Raw genomic sequence first — 10,834 nt, forward strand, 5'->3', positions numbered from 1 at the left:
AATTCACATGAGTGGCTTATACTAATATAATGATGGAAACTTGTATAAAAATGAAACATATATTCAATGCAAGTAGTGATATATTAGGAAATAGAATGTAATTTAGGAGACTAATTTACAATTGTTGGGGTTTATGCTAGTCGGTTTTCATGATGTTGGGGTTCACAAGACCTTCACACTTTATTTAGTTTCTTAAAGTAACACATGCCTAGTTGCCTACAAATATATTTTGTGGAGACCCATGAGATTAAAAAAACATGCTAGGCTCAAAAGAAACAAGATTCATGGAGCATTTACTTGTTCAACACCATAAAATAGAGTAGTTCATTCACATAGCATAATAGAACCAACCCTGCCATATATCTTAAGAAAGTGTTGGGTGTGATATGCTTTCTCTTTGATAAAAAAAAGCATGAACTAGGAAGCTTTTGGGAAATACATCACAGTGCGGACCTATAATTGTTGATATAGGAAGAACATGTTTGATTGAACCATTGATTTACTCAATGTCAATAGATATATAATGTAGATACAAGGTATATTTTGATGATAACAAAGTGACAACAACAAAAAAGCAAGATCATTTGATCAAGAGCAAAAAGCATCAACCATATGTGGATATTGAAGATGTATAATGTAGCCACACAAGAAGAGTGATGTCATATCAAAGTGGCAAGATCATTGGATCAAGAGCGACAAGGAATAATTAGAAGAGCAATAACAAGATCAAAGACAACTAACCATGGACAACATCTAAGAAAAGCTCAATATCATAGCCATGATGAAAAATAATCAAAACCAACAAAGTGTCAAGCATTGTCATATTCAACAAGTCAAAGCATCAAGTTCAAGAAAAGATCCAAGACACAAGACATGAAGCTAAGTCTAAAATCATATTTAGAATATATCTTTATGACTTAGAATATATGTGAGGGTATATGATAGATTGCATTGCATGAGCTCAAATTTTTTTCTCAAAGTAAATGTGTTTTTCAAATTCAATAATCATAACCTTAATATACTTGAGAGAAATTTAAAAAATTCATGGAAAAGATCCTTGACATATTTTATAACTTCAAAACATATTTATCAAGTCAAGATCTTTCACAAAAAGTAGTTGGAAGCAAGCTAGAACATATTTGAACTTAAAATTTGTTGCTTAATTTTGCTTCTGTCTTCCATACAATTTTTTGTATCTAATATGATGGATTTGGATCTTGTGTTCTCATAAAAGTTGTATATCTCTCTTTTATCTTTCCAAATACCAAGATCACATCAATCCGACAAGTATAACTCAAATTATAGCCAAAATACAAAACAGTATTCTTGTTGTCAAGTTGGGAATCGATTACCACTGCAACATATCCCAACGGCTATAAAACGGTTAGTTTTTCAAAAGTGATCCCAACGGCTATAAACGGCTAGTTTTTCAAATGAGATCCCAACGGCTACCAACGGCTAGTTTTCCAACGGCTATAAACGGCTAATTTTCAATGAAAACACTATATATGCATTCCCAATGACTCAAAAACATTGGGCATCATTCCTACGCATATTAAGCATACTTTGAGAGCTTCTACACTATCATTTGCATATTCTTTCATATCTTTCAAAGATCAAACATATTTGAGCTCATATCTTGAAAATTCATATACCCATAGTGCTTCAAGTTGTATATCCACACTTTGAGAGTGTATATTCATTTCTAAATATTTCTCTTCTTGTATTCTTGAGTTGAAAGGGTTGTGAGACCCATTGTTTGAGAGGTGACCAAATACCTAAGTAAATTTGGAGTGAATTGTAAGGTTACCAAGTACCCGTAAACTTGGAGATTGAAAGGTTACCAAGAATCTGAAATCTTGGAAGATTGTAAAGGTTTGTCAAGCACCCATGAAGCTTGACCATTAGTGAAAAAGTTGATCGAGCGGCTTCAGTTTGGACGTAGGTCACAAGTGGTGGTGACCGAACCAGGATATATTGTGTTTGCAATTCTCTAAACTCTAAACTCTTTATTTCTAAGCACTTTAATTGCTTCTTTGATATCTTGTATGTGCTAGTATAAGTTCTATAATTGTGACATATTATATATTATAGATTGTCCGAATGTATTGATTAGTTTTCCACATATCAAAGTTTACTTGAAATGATTATTTAGAAACTAGAATGGGGCTTTTGCAAAAATCTTGTAATACTCAATTCACCCCCCTCTTGAGTATGGAAGCCACGTTCCTAACATATAAAACGTTGCTAAAGGAGCATTTTTTGGTATCTACCAACTTACCAATTATCTTTATTTGCAAGATAAGATCAAAACAAAAATGGAAAAGCAAGTAACTATCAAAAGAATAAATACTAATCAGTACCCAGTCAGAGTATACTATCTATTTGGAAAAACTAAGATATATCCTAACCTTGTAATTGTCTCATCCAGATCTGATATCACAATACAAGTGTTCCATTTCCACAAATATATTCGAGCATCAACCTGAATTTACATTCTTTTACATTCTTTCATTCTTTGAGCAAAAAAGAGAGAGGCAAACACACAGACATGAAAAAAAATAATTAAAATTAATCCCAAATAGCGCAAATGAAGCACTTACGTTATGCAATCCCAAATACGCTTAAAATTACATATAAGATTCTAGAGTGATTCCCTGCTCAATACTCACTGACATAACATGCATGAAATTCATTTAAAATCAGGATTATTACATGTTTCAGGTACATCAACAAACACAAACATCAAATTGTTCCATTCCGAATTGAAAGAAAAAATAACGAGAAATTAACTCCTTGGTTTGCAGAACTATAACTATTGCAAGTGAGGGCTTAACTTAACGTTGCTTCTCTCTATTTCCAGATTCTCTCTCTCTCTCTCTTGTCCCTGCCTCGTCCCCGTCGAGCTTCTTAAGTACGTCAATCGCAAGGTCGCTGAGTCCATCACTGAGTTGGACCACCATGTCCCCACCAATGTCAAAAAGGTCTCATCCAAGGCCTGGACCAGTTGCTTATGTTCCCTCAAGTGGCCAACGTCGTTTTGCCGAGAAAGGATAGAGACGAAAGGGGATGAAGCAGAAATGGGGTAGAAAGGGAAGAAGGGGATTTACTTAATAAACCATTTTTTATCAGGGCTAATCCCACCCTCCTAACCCTGATTAAGTTATACATCATTCTGATGTATTAAGGAAGCTGATGTATAATGTTATACTATACAATGATCATACCAAATAATTAAAAATGTCATAATGTATAGTATAAGCTTATACTATCAGTAGGGATGGCAAAGCAGGCTGCCCGCCCCGCCCGTGCCCGCCAAAAAGCGGATTGGCCCGCCCCGCCTAGTTTAGGCCGGCGGGGCGGGCTGCCCGCCAAGCTCGTGAGATTTTACACTAAAAAAAGGAAAAAAAAAATTAAAAAATCTAGCCCGGGCAGGATGGCGGGCAGCGGGTTTGGAAAACTCAGCCCGCCCCGTTTGGCGGGCGGGGCGGGCCAGCCCGGCGGGCTAAACCCGTTTTTCCATCTCTAACTATCAGGCCTTATACATCACACCAAACAGGCCCTTTGGTGGATAGGAATGAAAAAGGATATTGCTAAGTATGTTTCAAAATGTCTAGTTTGTCAAAAACTGAAAATTGAACATCAAAAACCTTCAGGATTACTTCAATCATTAGACATACCAGAGTGGAAGTGGGAAAATATAGCCACTGATTTTGTGATGGGTTTACCAAGAACCTAAGAAGGATATGATGCAATTTGGATAATTATTGATCGATTAACCAAATCTACACATTTTTTACCAATTAGAGCTCAGTATTCCATTGAAAGGTTAGCCCAATTGTATATAAAAGAAATTGTCAAACTACGTGGAGTACCTCTAAGTATTGTGTCAGATAGAGATCTTAGATTTACTTCTAGATTTTGGAGGTCTTTATAACGAGCCTTTGGGACTAAGTTAAGACTTAGTACCGCATATCATCCTCAAACTAATAGTCAAACGGAAAGAACCATTCAAACTTTAAAGGATATGCTAAGAGCTTGTATTCTTGAACAAGTAGGTAGCTGGGATAGATGCTTGTCACTGGTAGAGTATGCCTAAAATAATAGTTACCACTTTAGTATTGGAATGGCTCCATATGAGGCACTCTATGGAAGAAAGTGTAGATCTCCAGTGTGTTGGTATGAAAAAGGGGAAAAGCAATTGTTGGGACCAGAATTAGTCTAAGAAACCTCAAGAAAAATTCAAATAATCAGGGAAAATCTTGAAAAAGCTCAAAGCAGACAGAAAACTTATTCTGATAATAGGCATAAACCTTTGGCTTTTGAAGAAGGAGAACATGTCTTTTTAAAACTTTCTCCTACCAATGGTGTAGGCAGAACTTTGAAAGTTAGGAAATTGAGTCCTAGGTATATTGTCCGTTTCAAATACTCCAAAAAATAGGGTCAGTCGTTTACCAAGTTGCTCTTCCACCTTATCTTTCCAATCTCCACAATGTTTTTCATGTTTCTTAGCTTAGAAAATATATCTCAGATTCCTTTCATATTCTTGATATAGACTCAATACAAGTTAAACTATTAGAACAAGACCAACTCAAATCCTTGATAAAAATTTTAAGCAATTGAGGATAAGATGATTCCATTAATCAAAGTACGTTGGGAAGGACTTTCACTACACGAAGCAACATGGGAAAAAGAGGAAGATTTATGACAAAATTATCCAGAATTTTTCCTAGCAGGTATGTCGAAATGTTGGGACAAAATTTTATTTAGGAGAGAGAAAATGTAATATTTTAAAATAATAACAATAATAGTAATTAAAAAAGAAGGAATTAAATTAGATTACATTAATTAATTAATTAAATATTACATTTCAAGCATTAGTTGAAATAAACGCCCGTGGAAGGAAATTGGAAAGTTGGTGAAAACTTTAAGCATTTCATTTTTAATAAATTGTTTGTATCTCAAACAATGGGAAAAAAAATTAAAACCATAGGATCATTCTAAATAGGCAACATGTAATAGAGATAAGATTGTTAAGATTTTTTTTGTTATATGTAATGATTACTTTATTAAAGTTTATTAGATTTGAATGAAATTTTAGTTAGTTTAGTTATAACCCAATTAGATGAAATGATTAAACTAGTCAAAAATGGTCAATGCACTTGCCTATATATATACATAAATTAAAAATTAAATTTCCACCAACTTTCCAATTTCCTTTCACGGACGTTTATTTCAACTAATGCTTGTAATGTAATATTTAATTAATTAATGCAATCTAACTTAATTTTTTCTTCTTTTAATTACTATTATTATTATTATTTTAAAATATTACATTTTCTCTCTCCTAAATAAAATTAGAAAGTTGGTAAGAAGAGAAAAAGAACTAAAGAAGGCAGAAACCACGTAAAGAAAAAAAAAACAATAAGAAAGGAAAGGAAAGCGAGAAAGGAAGCAGAGGAAAAGAGATAGGAAGGTAATATTGAGAGATAAAAACTTTCTCTGATTTTGCTTCTTTTCACTATTTCTTTTAAAGATTTTTAATGGTACTGTTACTCTGTCAGTTTCCTTTCTTAAAATTCTTTTGTACTTGATGTTATTCCTACCTTTAGCTTTATTATTATTTAATTCTAAAATCTTTTTTTTTAAAGTTGATTATTGACTGATAAATTATTTGGTACCAAATAAATATCAAGAGAATGTGTAAATTTTAACTGTATGTTACTACTGTGAACTGACCCACAAAAAGTTTGGGATCAGATAGTTAGGGTAAGGGACGCCTTATCATGGCTTGAGCTCCGTCATGCAGAACTTTTCACATGCAGAGACCCACAAAATTGGGCATTTAATTAGCTTCAGTTAAATATTACACAATTTATTATTTATCATTATTTTCTGATATAATTTCATTTTTATGAAATTACTTGAGAGAATGATATATTTTTCGTTAATACAGCTGGAGTGATTATAGTTATAAAACCTCAATATTACTGAGAATATTCTCACGTTTTATTTGTTTTGCTAACATTGCGAGATGTCTAACTTATCTTTTTACGGAGAAGGATGGAATATTACTATTTATTTTTATGACGACCGTTGGGAATACTATATTGTGATGGGAAATCAAGAAGTTGTATCTATATTTTATCGTGAAAGTGTGGAGACTTATGCATATACTTTAGACTAAACAAGAATCATGTACTAGTGTGTGACTCGAGGATGTTAAATATATATAATAAAGTAATGCAATCTGACGCGCAGGATGTAGAAATGATGTAAAATAGTGATGTATGTTAGAAAGTAGACTTTACTAAAAAAATATGTAGAATGTACAAGATATGTACGAATCCACATCCATGTCTATAAAATGAAGGATGCTAGTTCTAATTAATTAATTAATTTCTCCCACGTGTATTAGCATCCGCCTGTTACAGTTTTTTTTTTTTTACTTTTCTTTTTAGCTTTGTCCATATTCATTAATAAAGTAAATAATAAAATAAAATAATTCATATAATTCAAACAAACAAATATCTAAAACAAAAATGCATCAGTGTATAGATAGTAGCAATCATATTTTTTTAAAATGATGGATTTTTTTTTAGTGACAATAGTTCACGTATTTCTTAAGAAACAATTTTTATTTATTGATTTATTTATTGATTATACCTTGGCTTTTTGACCCTTTTGCCCCTCATTAATTAATTAATAACCAATTTGCCCCTCCCCAGAACTATCCACCATCCTGCCCTCATTTAGTCGATCAACTTGCACTTTTAATCGACTAAATGGTCAAAATTCAGAAAACATGAATCACGAGATTTAGTCGACTACATCCTCACCTTGACCGACTACATTTCGAGCACTTTTAATCGACTAAGGATATTATTTAGTCGATTAAAAGTCGCAGATCCAGTTTTTAAAACCCCCTATTTCGCAAAGGGGGTTATTTTCAAACCCTAGTCGATTAAGAAGGCTCCAAGAACCCCTCTCTTCGACCAAGTTCGAATCTCATCCCCTTGAAGGTCCGATTGCACCATCATTGGTTCACAACTTGCGAGACATTGTAGGTAACGTTTTCTGACTTGCATTTGGTTTTAAGTTTTGGTTTTTTTTTTGTTTTCTCCATGCTTTGGTTTCTGTTTTTTTTTTAATTTCTTGTTTATGGTAGAAGGTTGTTTGAGTTTTTGTGGCTTTATGTTAGGAGTAGGGTGTTGAGTTTGATGTAAGGGTTAGGGCTAGGGTTTATGTGTTAGGTTAGGGTTAGGATTAGGGCTAGGGTTAGGGTTTTTGTTTTTTTGTTCGGGTTTAGGCTTAGGGGTTTTGTTTGTATGTTAGGGTTTAGGGGTGCGTTGGCTGTTTTATTTTAGGGTTGGGGTTAGGGTTAGGGTTAGGGTTTGATTTTTATATTGAATTTTGAAATTTTTTGATATTGTTATTGTCCATTGATATTGGTTCCACTTGCATTGTAGGTACCGTTGTTCCCATGGCTGGCCGTCGAAGAACGAATAATGTGGAAAATGAGAGACGCACAAAGGTACAACAAGATCGGCCGTCTTCGTCAAGGCCACAAGATGAAGAGCCTGCTCCTGTCGACCTCCCATTCGAATACTTGTTCGAGCATGACCCCTTGGTTCATGATGCATTTGTCCGTGACCATGATAACCGATCCATATATCTGGCCAAATCACTTGATACAACATTTTTTGAAGCGGAAGGTTTTAACATTGTGAGCTGGTTGAAGGGAGCACATCTTAGGGTTTTGGCTGAACTGTTGTGTCCATATTCAGAGCTACACGTACGGGCCTTCTACCATAACCTCAGCTACGTACAGGGTGAGCTGAGGTCGAGGGTCTGCAGGGTGGAGATCATTATGACGACTCCGGTATGGTTGGAGTTACTGGGGTATGACTTTGATTCTGCGCAGACTGTGGAATATGAGGCAGATAGCAGCGTCACACTTCCAGGATATACACGAGGTGATGCCGTGCAGGAGCAGAGAAGAGTCTGTGGACAACACATGCACTATACGGTTGAGTTTCTTACTGTGGAGTCCCGTATACTACACTATGTCATCACCCACATTCTGTTTCCGCGAGCGGAAAATCATTCCAGGCTGTTAGAACATGACATTCCCATCATGTGGGCTATCCGACATGGTACTTCGGTGAACTGGAGGCACTACATCTGTTGGATGATGTTTAAGGCCAAACACAAAGGTGCACTTCCATTTGCTTGTCTTGTTAAGAGGATATTGGGTCACTTTGGTGTTCCCATGGGCAATGTGACCTTAAAGAAGACCACAGGGTATAATTGCATGTTTGGAAGGCGTCTACTAGAGCAGTTCAAGATGACAAAGAACATACAAACGGGTGTGTGGCAGTTCACAAGTGCGGCTGATGTTGAGGTTCCTGATGTTGCTCCACTTGCAGACATGGTTGAGCCCGAGGTGGAGGATGATGATAAAGATGATGATGAGACTGACTTGCAGGATATAGCTGAGCCTGAGGGTGGGTTTTCATTGCGTGATGTCATGAAGGGCATAAACGCCACGCTGAAGAAAATAGGAAAAAAGGCGCTGAAACACAAAAAATGGAGGAAGAGTCACATCCAGAAAGGGAATGAAAGGTTTAGACACGTACAGGTAAGGTTCAAGGGTGTTGAAGATAGGCTTGCTCGTCTAGAGCTTGGACGAGGACAACAGGTTGAGGATGTTGCAGGGCAGGGGGCTGATGTGTCAGATGAGGATGACGAGGAGACGACGTCCGAAGAGGAGGAGGATTAGATTTAGGGTTTATGTTTTTATTTTACGTTTGTAGTGTATGTTGTTATGTAATTGACTTCGGTCTTCCTATTTGACATTTGTAGTTTATGTGGTATTATGTTTAGGGGGTGAACTATTTAATGTTATCAACTTTGTTGTTACTTATTACTTATTTATGTCATTTTCATTGTTTACCACATGAAGGATCATGGTATTTTTCCATGAAATTTTTCAATTTGGGTCTAATCACAGCCCAACAGGTCTAAAATGTCTAATGCAACTCAGAACAGTCACTCATAAAAGAGTTAAATGACTTTACCAAGTTTTGGGTACCCTAAACCAACATTTAGCCAATACATGTACATATATGGTTTATAACTGCCACGATACTTTTTTGTACCCCAAATTATGTTCCCCAAGTCATAATATGCGTGTACATTAGTGTCCAATCGGTTCCATGCCAAAAAATTTCAAGGAAAACAGAATGGGGAACATAATTTTTTGGGTTCCCCATTCTGTTTTCCTCGAAATTTTTTGGCATGGAACCGATTGGACACTAATGTACATGCATATTATGACTTGGGGAACATAATTTGGGGTACAAAAAGTATATGTTCCATTCGTATGCATTATTGGGTACGTATTGATGGAAACCGTTTGTTTACGCTCCCCGAAACTTGGTGAATTCATTTTGGGGTCATATTAGTAATTGTTATGAGTTTCAATCTATCAATATGGGCCAATATTACTAATTTGAATACAAATCAACATACAAACAACATAAAGTAACATACAGTACACATTGTAACATAAAGTTTCATAACATAATTACATGAACTAAACTATAAACACATTAGCTCCCTCCCATGGTGCTCACTAACATCAACTTCATAAATACATGCATAACATTGGTTCAACTCTGTCTAATCCTCATAGGGCATGTACGTTTATTGTGACCAATTTGCTTGCAAGTGCTACATCTACTTTGACTGCTTGTGGGTTGGGACTCAACCCAATCCATCTCATTCTGTATCCTTGTAGACTTCGGTCTTCCTTGTGCACGAACCAAAGATGCATTTGGGATAATTGTTGGACCATCTATTTCTGGAATCAACAACTCATTACCCATTGGATACCAATGTGCAGCATAGACCTTCTTAATTTGTGTAATTGAGAACACAGGATCGACATAGTCATTGTGGTTCAATTTTTCAACCTTGCACACTGCTAGCACATGACTGCAAGGAAATCGTCTAGCTGTGAACCGTCCATATTGACATTTACGATTTAGCAAGTCAACCCTCATAATGTCGTCGGCATCATGCGTAGATTGATCGTAGGCATCCTCAACTTAAAACAACTGCAAGTCTTTATCAAAAACACGGACTCGGAGACTGACAATAAACTGATCATTCTTTTGTAAGAAGTCCTCAACCTTTTTTGCAATTCTCCAGCCATTTTCCTTTGCTTTTTGGATCTTTTCACGCTTCTTGACAAAATACTCAACAAGTCTACTTTGCGTCATCTTGACCAATGCCGTTATTGGCAAATTACGTGCACCCCTTAGGACCTTATTGATACACTCAGATAGGTTAGTCATCATATGACCAAACCTTCGGCCCTCCTCATCATAAGACCTGCACCATTTCTCTTTGGGAATCTGATCTATCCATGAAGCTACTTGTGGGTTACTGTCGACAAATTCTTGAAATCTTATATCAAAATGAATCTTCGAACACATGTAACCTGCAAAAAATGAAGACAAATTGAATGAGTTATACATAAACAACATTACATACAACATGTACACATTTAGGAAAATTGTATACCTAAAATTCCACGTCCCTAAACTTATACCAATGTGACAAAGACAAAACACGTGATACGCAAATTGCCAACCGGCATGATGGTTTACAATATTTGAAAGCCTCAATGCACTGGTGAAAAGTCCAAAATACCTGCGAAAGACAGCCTTATCAGTGTACACACGTCGTTCGTCACAACACTGGTCCGTATCAATCTTGAACACAGAACCAGGATTAGTCTGTGTCATGTAGGTCAACCAACCAGGTA

Source organism: Gastrolobium bilobum, unplaced genomic scaffold (genome assembly GCF_033153095.1).
Source record: "Gastrolobium bilobum isolate Gb01-03AN ecotype WA unplaced genomic scaffold, APGP_CSIRO_Gbil_v1 utg324066, whole genome shotgun sequence".
In the NCBI taxonomy this organism is placed as follows: Eukaryota; Viridiplantae; Streptophyta; class Magnoliopsida; order Fabales; family Fabaceae; genus Gastrolobium; species Gastrolobium bilobum.